The 10,319-nt window shown below is 36.6% G+C and overlaps 14 non-coding genes across 14 annotated transcripts; all 14 read left to right on the top strand.

Moving 5' to 3' along the window:
- The first annotated feature begins 887 nt into the window (after positions 1 to 887).
- TRNAK-UUU (transfer RNA lysine (anticodon UUU)) lies at positions 888 to 960 on the top strand. The gene has a single exon. It is a non-coding gene; the product is annotated as a tRNA-Lys (tRNA).
- Positions 961 to 1,741: 781 nt separating this feature from the next.
- On the top strand, positions 1,742 to 1,814 carry TRNAK-UUU (transfer RNA lysine (anticodon UUU)). Its single transcript has one exon. It is a non-coding gene; the product is annotated as a tRNA-Lys (tRNA).
- Positions 1,815 to 2,049: 235 nt separating this feature from the next.
- Positions 2,050 to 2,122, top strand: TRNAK-UUU (transfer RNA lysine (anticodon UUU)). Its single transcript has one exon. It is a non-coding gene; the product is annotated as a tRNA-Lys (tRNA).
- A 240-nt stretch (positions 2,123 to 2,362) lies between these two features.
- On the top strand, positions 2,363 to 2,435 carry TRNAK-UUU (transfer RNA lysine (anticodon UUU)). Its single transcript has one exon. It is a non-coding gene; the product is annotated as a tRNA-Lys (tRNA).
- Positions 2,436 to 2,981: 546 nt separating this feature from the next.
- On the top strand, positions 2,982 to 3,054 carry TRNAK-UUU (transfer RNA lysine (anticodon UUU)). The gene has a single exon. It is a non-coding gene; the product is annotated as a tRNA-Lys (tRNA).
- Positions 3,055 to 3,913: 859 nt separating this feature from the next.
- Positions 3,914 to 3,986, top strand: TRNAK-UUU (transfer RNA lysine (anticodon UUU)). Its single transcript has one exon. It is a non-coding gene; the product is annotated as a tRNA-Lys (tRNA).
- Positions 3,987 to 4,228: 242 nt separating this feature from the next.
- On the top strand, positions 4,229 to 4,301 carry TRNAK-UUU (transfer RNA lysine (anticodon UUU)). Its single transcript has one exon. It is a non-coding gene; the product is annotated as a tRNA-Lys (tRNA).
- A 235-nt stretch (positions 4,302 to 4,536) lies between these two features.
- Positions 4,537 to 4,609, top strand: TRNAK-UUU (transfer RNA lysine (anticodon UUU)). Its single transcript has one exon. It is a non-coding gene; the product is annotated as a tRNA-Lys (tRNA).
- Positions 4,610 to 4,851: 242 nt separating this feature from the next.
- TRNAK-UUU (transfer RNA lysine (anticodon UUU)) lies at positions 4,852 to 4,924 on the top strand. The gene has a single exon. It is a non-coding gene; the product is annotated as a tRNA-Lys (tRNA).
- Positions 4,925 to 5,783: 859 nt separating this feature from the next.
- Positions 5,784 to 5,856, top strand: TRNAK-UUU (transfer RNA lysine (anticodon UUU)). Its single transcript has one exon. It is a non-coding gene; the product is annotated as a tRNA-Lys (tRNA).
- A 547-nt stretch (positions 5,857 to 6,403) lies between these two features.
- Positions 6,404 to 6,476, top strand: TRNAK-UUU (transfer RNA lysine (anticodon UUU)). The gene has a single exon. It is a non-coding gene; the product is annotated as a tRNA-Lys (tRNA).
- Positions 6,477 to 7,336: 860 nt separating this feature from the next.
- TRNAK-UUU (transfer RNA lysine (anticodon UUU)) lies at positions 7,337 to 7,409 on the top strand. The gene has a single exon. It is a non-coding gene; the product is annotated as a tRNA-Lys (tRNA).
- A 551-nt stretch (positions 7,410 to 7,960) lies between these two features.
- On the top strand, positions 7,961 to 8,033 carry TRNAK-UUU (transfer RNA lysine (anticodon UUU)). Its single transcript has one exon. It is a non-coding gene; the product is annotated as a tRNA-Lys (tRNA).
- An 863-nt stretch (positions 8,034 to 8,896) lies between these two features.
- On the top strand, positions 8,897 to 8,969 carry TRNAK-UUU (transfer RNA lysine (anticodon UUU)). The gene has a single exon. It is a non-coding gene; the product is annotated as a tRNA-Lys (tRNA).
- Positions 8,970 to 10,319: the final 1,350 nt, after the last annotated feature.

Genomic DNA, 10,319 nt, shown 5'->3' with positions numbered 1-10,319 from the left:
GGTCCAGGGTTCAAGTCCCTGTTCAGGCGAAATGTTCACTACATGGCATTGTGAGAATAAGTGTGATGTTTTTGACCACAAACTATTTCATTGTAATGAATCTTCTAGTCTTTGTGTTACTAAGACATCAACCACTAGGAGTCAGGATAGCTCAGTTGGTAAACACATATTTTGTGGTTTTCTTGATCTTTTCAACATTTTCTTCTTTTATAGAAGAGAATTTATGTGATTTTTTTGTGTGACTAGAAGAGTACTCACACAGAGCCTGGATAGCTCAGTCGGTGGAGCATCAGACTTTTAATCTGAGGGTCCAGGGTTCAAGTCCCTGTTCAGGCGAAATGTTCACTATAAGGCATTGTGATAATAAGTGTGATGTTTTTGACCACAAACTGTTTCATAGTATTTTATCTTCTAGTCTTTGTGTTACCAAGACATCAACCACTAGGAGTCAGGAAAGTTCAGTTGGTAAACACATATTCTGTGTTTTTCTTGATCTTTTTAACCTTGTATTCTTTTATAGCAGAGAATTTATGTTATTTGTTTTTTGTGTGTGACTAGAAAGTTGCACTCACAGAGCCTGGATAGCTCAGTCGGTAGAGCATCAGACTTTTAATCTGAGGGTGCAGGGTTCAAGTTCCTGTTCAGGTGAAATGTTCACTACATGGCATTGTGATAATAAGTGTGATGTTTTTGATGACCACATACTGTTTCATTGTAATGAATCTTCTAGTCTTTGTGTTACTAAGACATCAACCACTAGGAGTCAGGATAGCTCAGTTGATAAACACATATTTTGTGGTTTTCTTGATCTTTTCAACATTTTCTTCTTTTATAGTAGAGAATTTATGTGATTTTTTTTTGTGTGACAAGAAAAATGCTCTCACAGAGCCTGGATAGCTCAGTCGGTAGAGCATCAGACTTTTAATCTGAGGGTCCAGGGTTCAAGTCCCTGTTCAGGCGAAATGTTCACTATAAGGCATTGTGATAATAAGTGTGCTGTTTTTTACCACAAACTGTTTCATAGTATTTTATCTTCTAGTCTTTGTGTTACTAAGACATCAACCACTAGGAGTGAGGATAGTTCAGTTGGTAAACACATATTCTGTGTTTTTCTTGATCTTTTCAACCTTGTCTTCTTTTATAGTAGAGAATTTATGTTATTTGTTTTTTGTGTGTGACTAGAAAATTGCTCTCACAGAGGCTGGATAGCTCAGTCGGTAGAGCATCAGACTTTTAATCTGAGGGTCCAGGGTTCAAGTCCCTGTTCAGGCGAAATGTTCACTACATGGCATTATGAGAATAAGTGTGATGTCTTTGACCACAAACTGTTTCATTGTAATGAATCTTCTAGTCTTTGTGTTACTAAAACATCAACCACTAGGAGTCAGGATAGCTCAGTTGGTAAACACATATTTTGTGGTTTTCTTGATCTTTTCAACATTTTCTTCTTTTATAGTAGAGAATTTATGTGATTTTTTTTGTGTGACTAGAAAAATGCTCTCACAGAGCCTGGATAGCATTGTGATAATAAGTGTGCTGTTTTTTTTACCACAAACTGTTTCATAGTATTTTATCTTCTAGTCTTTGTGTTACTAAGACATCAACCACTAGGAGTGAGGATAGTTCAGTTAGTAAACACATATTCTGTGTTTTTCTTGATCTTTTCAACCTTGTTTTCTTTTATAGCAGAGAATTTATGTTATTTGTTTTTTGTGTGTGACTAGAAAATTGCTCTCACAGAGCCTGGATAGCTCAGTCGGTAGAGCATCAGACTTTTAATCTGAGGGTCCAGGGTTCAAGTCCCTGTTCAGGCGAAATGTGCACTATAAGGCATTGTGATAATAAGCGTGATGTTTTTGACCACAAACTGTTTCATTGTAATGAATCTTCTAGTCTTTGTGTTACTAAGACATCAACCGCTAGGAGTCAGGATAGCTCAGTTGGTAAACACATATTTTGTGGTTTTCTTGATCTTTTCAACATTTTCTTCTTTTATAGTAGAGAATTTATGTGATTTTTTTTGTGTGCCTAGAAGAATGCTCTCACAGAGCCTGGATAGCTCAGTCGGTAGAGCATCAGACTTTTAATCTGAGGGTCCAGGGTTCAAGTCCCTGTTCAGGCGAAATGTGCACTATAAAGGCATTGTGATAATAAGTGTGATGTTTTTTACCACAAACTGTTTCATAGTATTTTATCTTCTAGTCTTTGTCTTACTAAGACATCAACCACTAGGAGTCAGGATAGTTCAGTTGGTAAACACATATTCTGTGTTTTTCTTGATCTTTTCAACCTTGTATTCTTTTATAGCAGAGAATTTATGTGATTTTTTTTTTGTGTGTGATTAGAAAATTGCTCTCACAGAGCCTGGATAGCTCAGTCGGTAGAGCATCAGACTTTTAATCTGAGGGTCCAGGGTTCAAGTCCCTGTTCAGGCGAAATGTTCACTACATGCCATTGTGAGAATAAGTGTGATGTTTTTGAGCACAAACTGTTTCATTGTAATGAATCTTCTAGTCTTTGTGTTACTAAGACATCAACCACTAGGAGTCAGGATAGCTCAGTTGGTAAACACATATTTTGTGATTTTCTTGATCTTTTCAACCTTGTCTTCTATTATAGCAGAGAATTTATGTTATTTGTTTTTTGTGTGTGACTAGAAATTTGCTCTCACAGATCCTGCATAGCTCAGTCGGTAGAGCATCAGACTTTTAATCTGAGGGTCCAGGGTTCAAGTCCCTGTTCAGGCAAAATGTTCACTATAAGGCATTGTGATAATAAGCGTGATGTTTTTGACCACAAACTGTTTCATTGTAATGAATCTTCTAGTCTTTGTGTTACTAAGACATCAACCACTAGGAGTCAGGATAGATCAGTTGATGAACACATATTTTGTGGTTTTCTTGATCTTTTCAACATTTTCTTCTTTTATAGTAGAGAATTTATGTGTTTTTTTTGTGTGACTAGAGGAATGCTATCACAGAGCCTGGATAGCTCAGTCGGTAGAGCATCAGACTTTTAATCTGAGGGTCCAGGGTTCAAGTCCCTGTTCAGGCAAAATGTTCACTACATGGCATTGTGAGAAAAAGTGTGATGTTTTTGACCACAAACTGTTTCATTGTAATGAATCTTCTAGTCTTTGTGTTACTAAGACATCAACCACTAGGAGTCAGGATAGATCAGTTGATGAACACATATTTTGTGGTTTTCTTGATCTTTTCAACATTTTCTTCTTTTATAGTAGAGAATTTATGTTATTTGTTTTTTGTGTGTGACTAGAAATTTGCTCTCACAGATCCTGCATAGCTCAGTCGGTAGAGCATCAGACTTTTAATCTGAGGGTCCAGGGTTCAAGTCCTTGTTCAGGCAAAATGTTCACTATAAGGCATTGTGATAATAATCGTGATGTTTTTGACCACAAACTGTTTCATAGTATTTTATCTTCTATTCTTTGTGTTACTAAGACATCAACCACTAGGAGTCAGGATAGCTCAGTTGGTAAACACATATTCTGTGTTTTTCTTGATCTTTTCAACCTTGTATTCTTTTATAGCAGAGAATTTATGCGATTTTTTTTTGTGTGTGATTAGAAAATTGCTCTCACAGAGCCTGGATAGCTCAGTCGGTAGAGCATCAGACTTTTAATCTGAGGGTCCAGGGTTCAAGTCCCTCTTCAGGCGAAATGTTCACAACATGGCATTGTGAGAATGAGTGTGATGTTTTTGACCACAAACTGTTTCATTGTAATGAATCTTCTAGTCTTTGTGTTACTAAGACATCAACCACTAGGAGTCAGGATAGATCAGTTGATGAACACATATTTTGTGGTTTTCTTGATCTTTTCAACATTTTCTTCTTTTATAGTAGAGAATTTATGTGATTTTTTTTTGTGTGACAAGAAAAATGCTCTCACAGAGCCTGGATAGCTCAGTCGGTAGAGCATCAGACTTTTAATCTGAGGGTCCAGGGTTCAAGTCCCTGTTCAGGCGAAATGTTCACTATAAGGCATTGTGATAATAAGTGTGCTGTTTTTTTTTACCACAAACTGTTTCATAGTATTTTATCTTCTAGTCTTTGTGTTACTAAGACATCAACCACTAGGAGTGAGGATAGTTCAGTTGGTAAACACATATTCTGTGTTTTTCTTGATCTTTTCAACCTTGTTTTCTTTTATAGCAGAGAATTTATGTTATTTGTTTTTTGTGTGTGACTAGAAAATTGCTCTCACAGAGCCTGGATAGCTCAGTCGGTAGAGCATCAGACTTTTAATCTGAGGGTCCAGGGTTCAAGTCCCTGTTCAGGCGAAATGTGCACTATAAGGCATTGTGATAATAAGCGTGATGTTTTTGACCACAAACTGTTTCATTGTAATGAATCTTCTAGTCTTTGTGTTACTAAGACATCAACCGCTAGGAGTCAGGATAGCTCAGTTGGTAAACACATATTTTGTGGTTTTCTTGATCTTTTCAACATTTTCTTCTTTTATAGTAGATAATTTATGTGATTTTTTTTGTGTGCCTAGAAGAATGCTCTCACAGAGCCTGGATAGCTCAGTCGGTAGAGCATCAGACTTTTAATCTGAGGGTCCAGGGTTCAAGTCCCTGTTCAGGCGAAATGTGCACTATAAAGTAATTGTGATAATAAGTGTGATGTTTTTTTTTACCACAAACTGTTTCATAGTATTTTATCTTCTAGTCTTTGTCTTACTAAGACATCAACCACTAGGAGTGAGGATAGTTCAGTTGGTAAACACATATTCTGTGTTTTTCTTGATCTTTTCAACCTTGTTTTCTTTTATAGCAGAGAATTTATGTGATTTTTTTTTGTGTGTGATTAGAAAATTGCTCTCACAGAGCCTGGATAGCTCAGTCGGTAGAGCATCAGACTTTTAATCTGAGGGTCCAGGGTTCAAGTCCCTGTTCAGGCGAAATGTTCACTACATGGCATTGTGAGAATAAGTGTGATGTTTTTGACCACAAACTGTTTCATTGTAATGAATCTTCTAGTCTTTGTGTTACTAAGACATCAACCACTAGGAGTCAGGAAAGCTCAGTTGGTAAACACATATTTTGTGATTTTCTTGATCTTTTCAACCTTGTCTTCTATTATAGCAGAGAATTTATGTTATTTGTTTTTTGTGTGTGACTAGAAATTTGCTCTCACAGATCCTGCATAGCTCAGTCGGTAGAGCATCAGACTTTTAATCTGAGGGTCCAGGGTTCAAGTCCCTGTTCAGGCAAAATGTTCACTATAAGGCATTGTGATAATAAGTGTGATGTTTTTGACCACAAACTGTTTCATAGTATTTTATCTTCTATTCTTTGTGTTACTAAGACATCAACCACTAGGAGTCAGGATAGCTCAGTTGGTAAACACATATTCTGTGTTTTTCTTGATCTTTTCAACCTTGTATTCTTTTATAGCAGAGAATTTATGTGATTTTTTTTTTGTGTGTGATTAGAAAATTGCTCTCACAGAGCCTGGATAGCTCAGTCGGTAGAGCATCAGACTTTTAATCTGAGGGTCCAGGGTTCAAGTCCCTCTTCAGGCGAAATGTTCACAACATGGCATTGTGAGAATGAGTGTGATGTTTTTGACCACAAACTGTTTCATTGTAATGAATCTTCTAGTCTTTGTGTTACTAAGACATCAACCACTAGGAGTCAGGATAGCTCAGTTGGTAAACACATATGTTGTGGTTTTCTTGATCTTTTCAACATTTTCTTCTTTTATAGTAGAGAATTTATGTGATTTTTTTTGTGTGACAAGAAAAATGCTCTCACGGAGCCTGGATAGCTCAGTCGGTAGAGCATCAGACTTTTAATCTGAGGGTCCAGGGTTCAAGTCCCTGTTCAGGCGTTATGTTCACTATAAGGCATTGTGATAATAAGTGTGCTGTTTTTTACCACAAACTGTTTCATAGTATTTTATCTTCTAGTCTTTGTGTTACTAAGACATCAACCACTAGGAGTGAGGATAGTTCAGTTGGTAAACACATATTCTGTGTTTTTCTTGATCTTTTCAACCTTGTCTTCTTTTATAGTAGAGAATTTATGTTATTTGTTTTTTGTGTGTGACTAGAAAATTGCTCTCACAGAGGCTGGATAGCTCAGTCGGTAGAGCATCAGACTTTTAATCTGAGGGTCCAGGGTTCAAGTCCCTGTTCAGGCAGAATGTTCACTACATGGCATTGTGAGAATAAGTGTGATGTCTTTGACCACAAACTGTTTCATTGTAATGAATCTTCTAGTCTTTGTGTTACTAAAACATCAACCACTAGGAGTCAGGATAGCTCAGTTGGTAAACACATATTTTGTGGATTTCTTGATCTTTTCAACATTTTCTTCTTTTATAGTAGAGAATTTATGTGATTTTTTTTGTGTGACTAGAAGAATGCTCTCACAGAGCCTGGATAGCTCAGTCGGTAGAGCATCAGACTTTTAATCTGAGGGTCCAGGGTTCAAGTCCCTGTTCAGGCGAAATGTGCACTATAAAGGCATTGTAATAATAAGCGTGATGTTTTTTTTTTACCACAAACTGTTTTCATAGTATTTTATCTTCTAGTCTTTGTCTTACTAAGACATCAACCACTAGGAGTCAGGATAGTTCAGTTGGTAAACACATATTCTGTGTTTTTCTTGATCTTTTCAACCTTGTCTTCTTTTATAGTAGAGAATTTATGTTATTTGTTTTTTGTGTGTGACTAGAAAATTGCTCTCACAGAGGCTGGATAGCTCAGTCGGTAGAGCATCAGACTTTTAATCTGAGGGTCCAGGGTTCAAGTCCCTGTTCAGGCGAAATGTTCACTACATGGCATTGTGAGAATAAGTGTGATGTCTTTGACCACAAACTGTTTCATTGTAATGAATCTTCTAGTCTTTGTGTTACTAAAACATCAACCACTAGGAGTCAGGATAGCTCAGTTGGTAAACACATATTTTGTGGTTTTCTTGATCTTTTCAACATTTTCTTCTTTTATAGTAGAGAATTTATGTGATTTTTTTTGTGTGACTAGAAAATTGCTCTCACATAGCCTGGATAGCTCAGTCGGTATAGCATCAGACTTTTTATCTGAGGGTCCAGGGTTCAAGTCCCTGTTCAGGCGAAATGTTCACTACATGGCATTGTGAGAATAAGTGTGATGTCTTTGACCACAAACTGTTTCATTGTAATGAATCTTCTAGTCTTTGTGTTACTAAAACATCAACCACTAGGAGTCAGGATAGCTCAGTTGGTAAACACACATTTTGTGGTTTTCTTGATCTTTTCAACATTTTCTTCTTTTATAGTAGAGAATGTATGTGTTTTTTTTGTGTGACTAGAGGAATGCTATCACAGAGCCTGGATAGCTCAGTCGGTAGAGCATCAGACTTTTAATCTGAGGGTCCAGGGTTCAAGTCCCTGTTCAGGCAAAATGTTCACTACATGGCATTGTGAGAAAAAGTGTGATGTTTTTGACCACAAACTGTTTCATTGTAATGAATCTTCTAGTCTTTGTGTTACTAAGACATCAACCACTAGGAGTCAGGATAGCTCAGTTGGTAAACACATATTTTGTGATTTTCTTGATCTTTTCAACCTTGTCTTCTATTATAGCAGAGAATTTATGTTATTTGTTTTTTGTGTGTGACTAGAAATTTGCTCTCACAGATCCTGCATAGCTCAGTCGGTAGAGCATCAGACTTTTAATCTGAGGGTCCAGGGTTCAAGTCCCTGTTCAGGCAAAATGTTCACTATAAGGCATTGTGATAATAAGCGTGATGTTTTTGACCACAAACTGTTTCATAGTATTTTATCTTCTATTCTTTGTGTTACTAAGACATCAACCACTAGGAGTCAGGATAGCTCAGTTGGTAAACACATATTCTGTGTTTTTCTTGATCTTTTCAACCTTGTATTCTTTTATAGCAAAGAATTTATGTGATTTTTTTTTTGTGTGTGATTAGAAAATTGCTCTCTCAGAGCCTGGATAGCTCAGTCGGTAGAGCATCAGACTTTTAATCTGAGGGTCCAGGGTTCAAGTCCCTGTTCAGGCGAAATGTTCACTACATGGCATTGTGAGAATAAGTGTGATGTTTTTGACCACAAACTGTTTCATTGTAATGAATCTTCTAGTCTTTGTGTTACTAAGACATCAACCACTAGGAGTCAGGATAGCTCAGTTGGTAAACACATATTTTGTGATTTTCTTGATCTTTTCAACCTTGTCTTCTATTATAGCAGAGAATTTATGTTATTTGTTTTTTGTGTGTGACTAGAAATTTGCTCTCACAGATCCTGCATAGCTCAGTCGGTAGAGCATCAGACTTTTAATCTGAGGGTCCAGGGTTCAAGTCCCTGTTCAGGCAAAATGTTCACTATAAGGCATTGTGATAATAAGTGTGATGTTTTTGACCACAAACTGTTTCATAGTATTTTATCTTCTAGTCTTTGTGTTACCAAGACATCAACCACTAGGAGTCAGGATAGTTCAGTTGGTAAACACATATTCTGTGTTTTTCTTGATCTTTTTAACCTTGTATTCTTTTATAGCAGAGAATTTATGTTATTTGTTTTTTGTGTGTGACTAGAAAGTTGCACTCACAGAGCCTGGATAGCTCAGTCGGTAGAGCATCAGACTTTTAATCTGAGGGTGCAGGGTTCAAGTTCCTGTTCAGGTGAAATGTTCACTACATGGCATTGTGATAATAAGTGTGATGTTTTTGATGACCACATACTGTTTCATTGTAATGAATCTTCTAGTCTTTGTGTTACTAAGACATCAACCACTAGGAGTCAGGATAGCTCAGTTGATAAACACATATTTTGTGGTTTTCTTGATCTTTTCAACATTTTCTTCTTTTATAGTAGAGAATTTATGTGATTTTTTTTTGTGTGACAAGAAAAATGCTCTCACAGAGCCTGGATAGCTCAGTCGGTAGAGCATCAGACTTTTAATCTGAGGGTCCAGGGTTCAAGTCCCTGTTCAGGCGAAATGTTCACTATAAGGCATTGTGATAATAAGTGTGCTGTTTTTTACCACAAACTGTTTCATAGTATTTTATCTTCTAGTCTTTGTGTTACTAAGACATCAACCACTAGGAGTGAGGATAGTTCAGTTGGTAAACACATATTCTGTGTTTTTCTTGATCTTTTCAACCTTGTCTTCTTTTATAGTAGAGAATTTATGTTATTTGTTTTTTGTGTGTGACTAGAAAATTGCTCTCACAGAGGCTGGATAGCTCAGTCGGTAGAGCATCAGACTTTTAATCTGAGGGTCCAGGGTTCAAGTCCCTGTTCAGGCGAAATGTTCACTACATGGCATTATGAGAATAAGTGTGATGTCTTTGACCACAAACTGTTTCATTGTAATGAATCTTCTAGTCTTTGTGTTACTAAAACATCAACCACTAGGAGTCAGGATAGCTCAGTTGGTAAACACATATTTTGTGGTTTTCTTGATCTTTTCAACATTTTCTTCTTTTATAGTAGAGAATTTATGTGATTTTTTTTGTGTGACTAGAAAAATGCTCTCACAGAGCCTGGATAGCATTGTGATAATAAGTGTGCTGTTTTTTTTTACCACAAACTGTTTCATAGTATTTTATCTTCTAGTCTTTGTGTTACTAAGACATCAACCACTAGGAGTGAGGATAGTTCAGTTAGTAAACACATATTCTGTGTTTTTCTTGATCTTTTCAACCTTGTTTTCTTTTATAGCAGAGAATTTATGTTATTTGTTTTTTGTGTGTGACTAGAAAGTTGCTCTCACAGAGCCTGGATAGCTCAGTCGGTAGAGCATCATACTTTTAATCTGAGGGTCCAGGGTTCAAGTCCCTGTTCAGGCGAAATGTGCACTATAAGGCATTGTGATAATAAGCGTGATGTTTTTGACCACAAACTGTTTCATTGTAATGAATCTTCTAGTCTTTGTGTTACTAAGACATCAACCGCTAGGAGTCAGGATAGCTCAGTTGGTAAACACATATTTTGTGGTTTTCTTGATCTTTTCAACATTTTCTTCTTTTATAGTAGAGAATTTATGTGATTTTTTTTGTGTGCCTAGAAGAATGCTCTCACAGAGCCTGGATAGCTCAGTCGGTAGAACATCAGACTTTTAATCTGAGGGTCCAGGGTTCAAGTCCCTGTTCAGGCGAAATGTGCACTATAAAGGAATTGTGATAATAAGTGTGATGTTTTTTTTTACCACAAACTGTTTCATAGTATTTTATCTTCTAGTCTTTGTCTTACTAAGACATCAACCACTAGGAGTCAGGATAGTTCAGTTGGTAAACACATATTCTGTGTTTTTCTTGATCTTTTCAACCTTGTATTCTTTTATA

This window comes from Hyla sarda, chromosome 1, assembly GCF_029499605.1.
Source record: "Hyla sarda isolate aHylSar1 chromosome 1, aHylSar1.hap1, whole genome shotgun sequence".
Taxonomy (NCBI): domain Eukaryota; kingdom Metazoa; phylum Chordata; class Amphibia; order Anura; family Hylidae; genus Hyla; species Hyla sarda.
The sequence above is the reverse complement of the archived record's forward strand: the minus strand, read 5'-3'. Positions and strand labels throughout refer to the sequence as shown.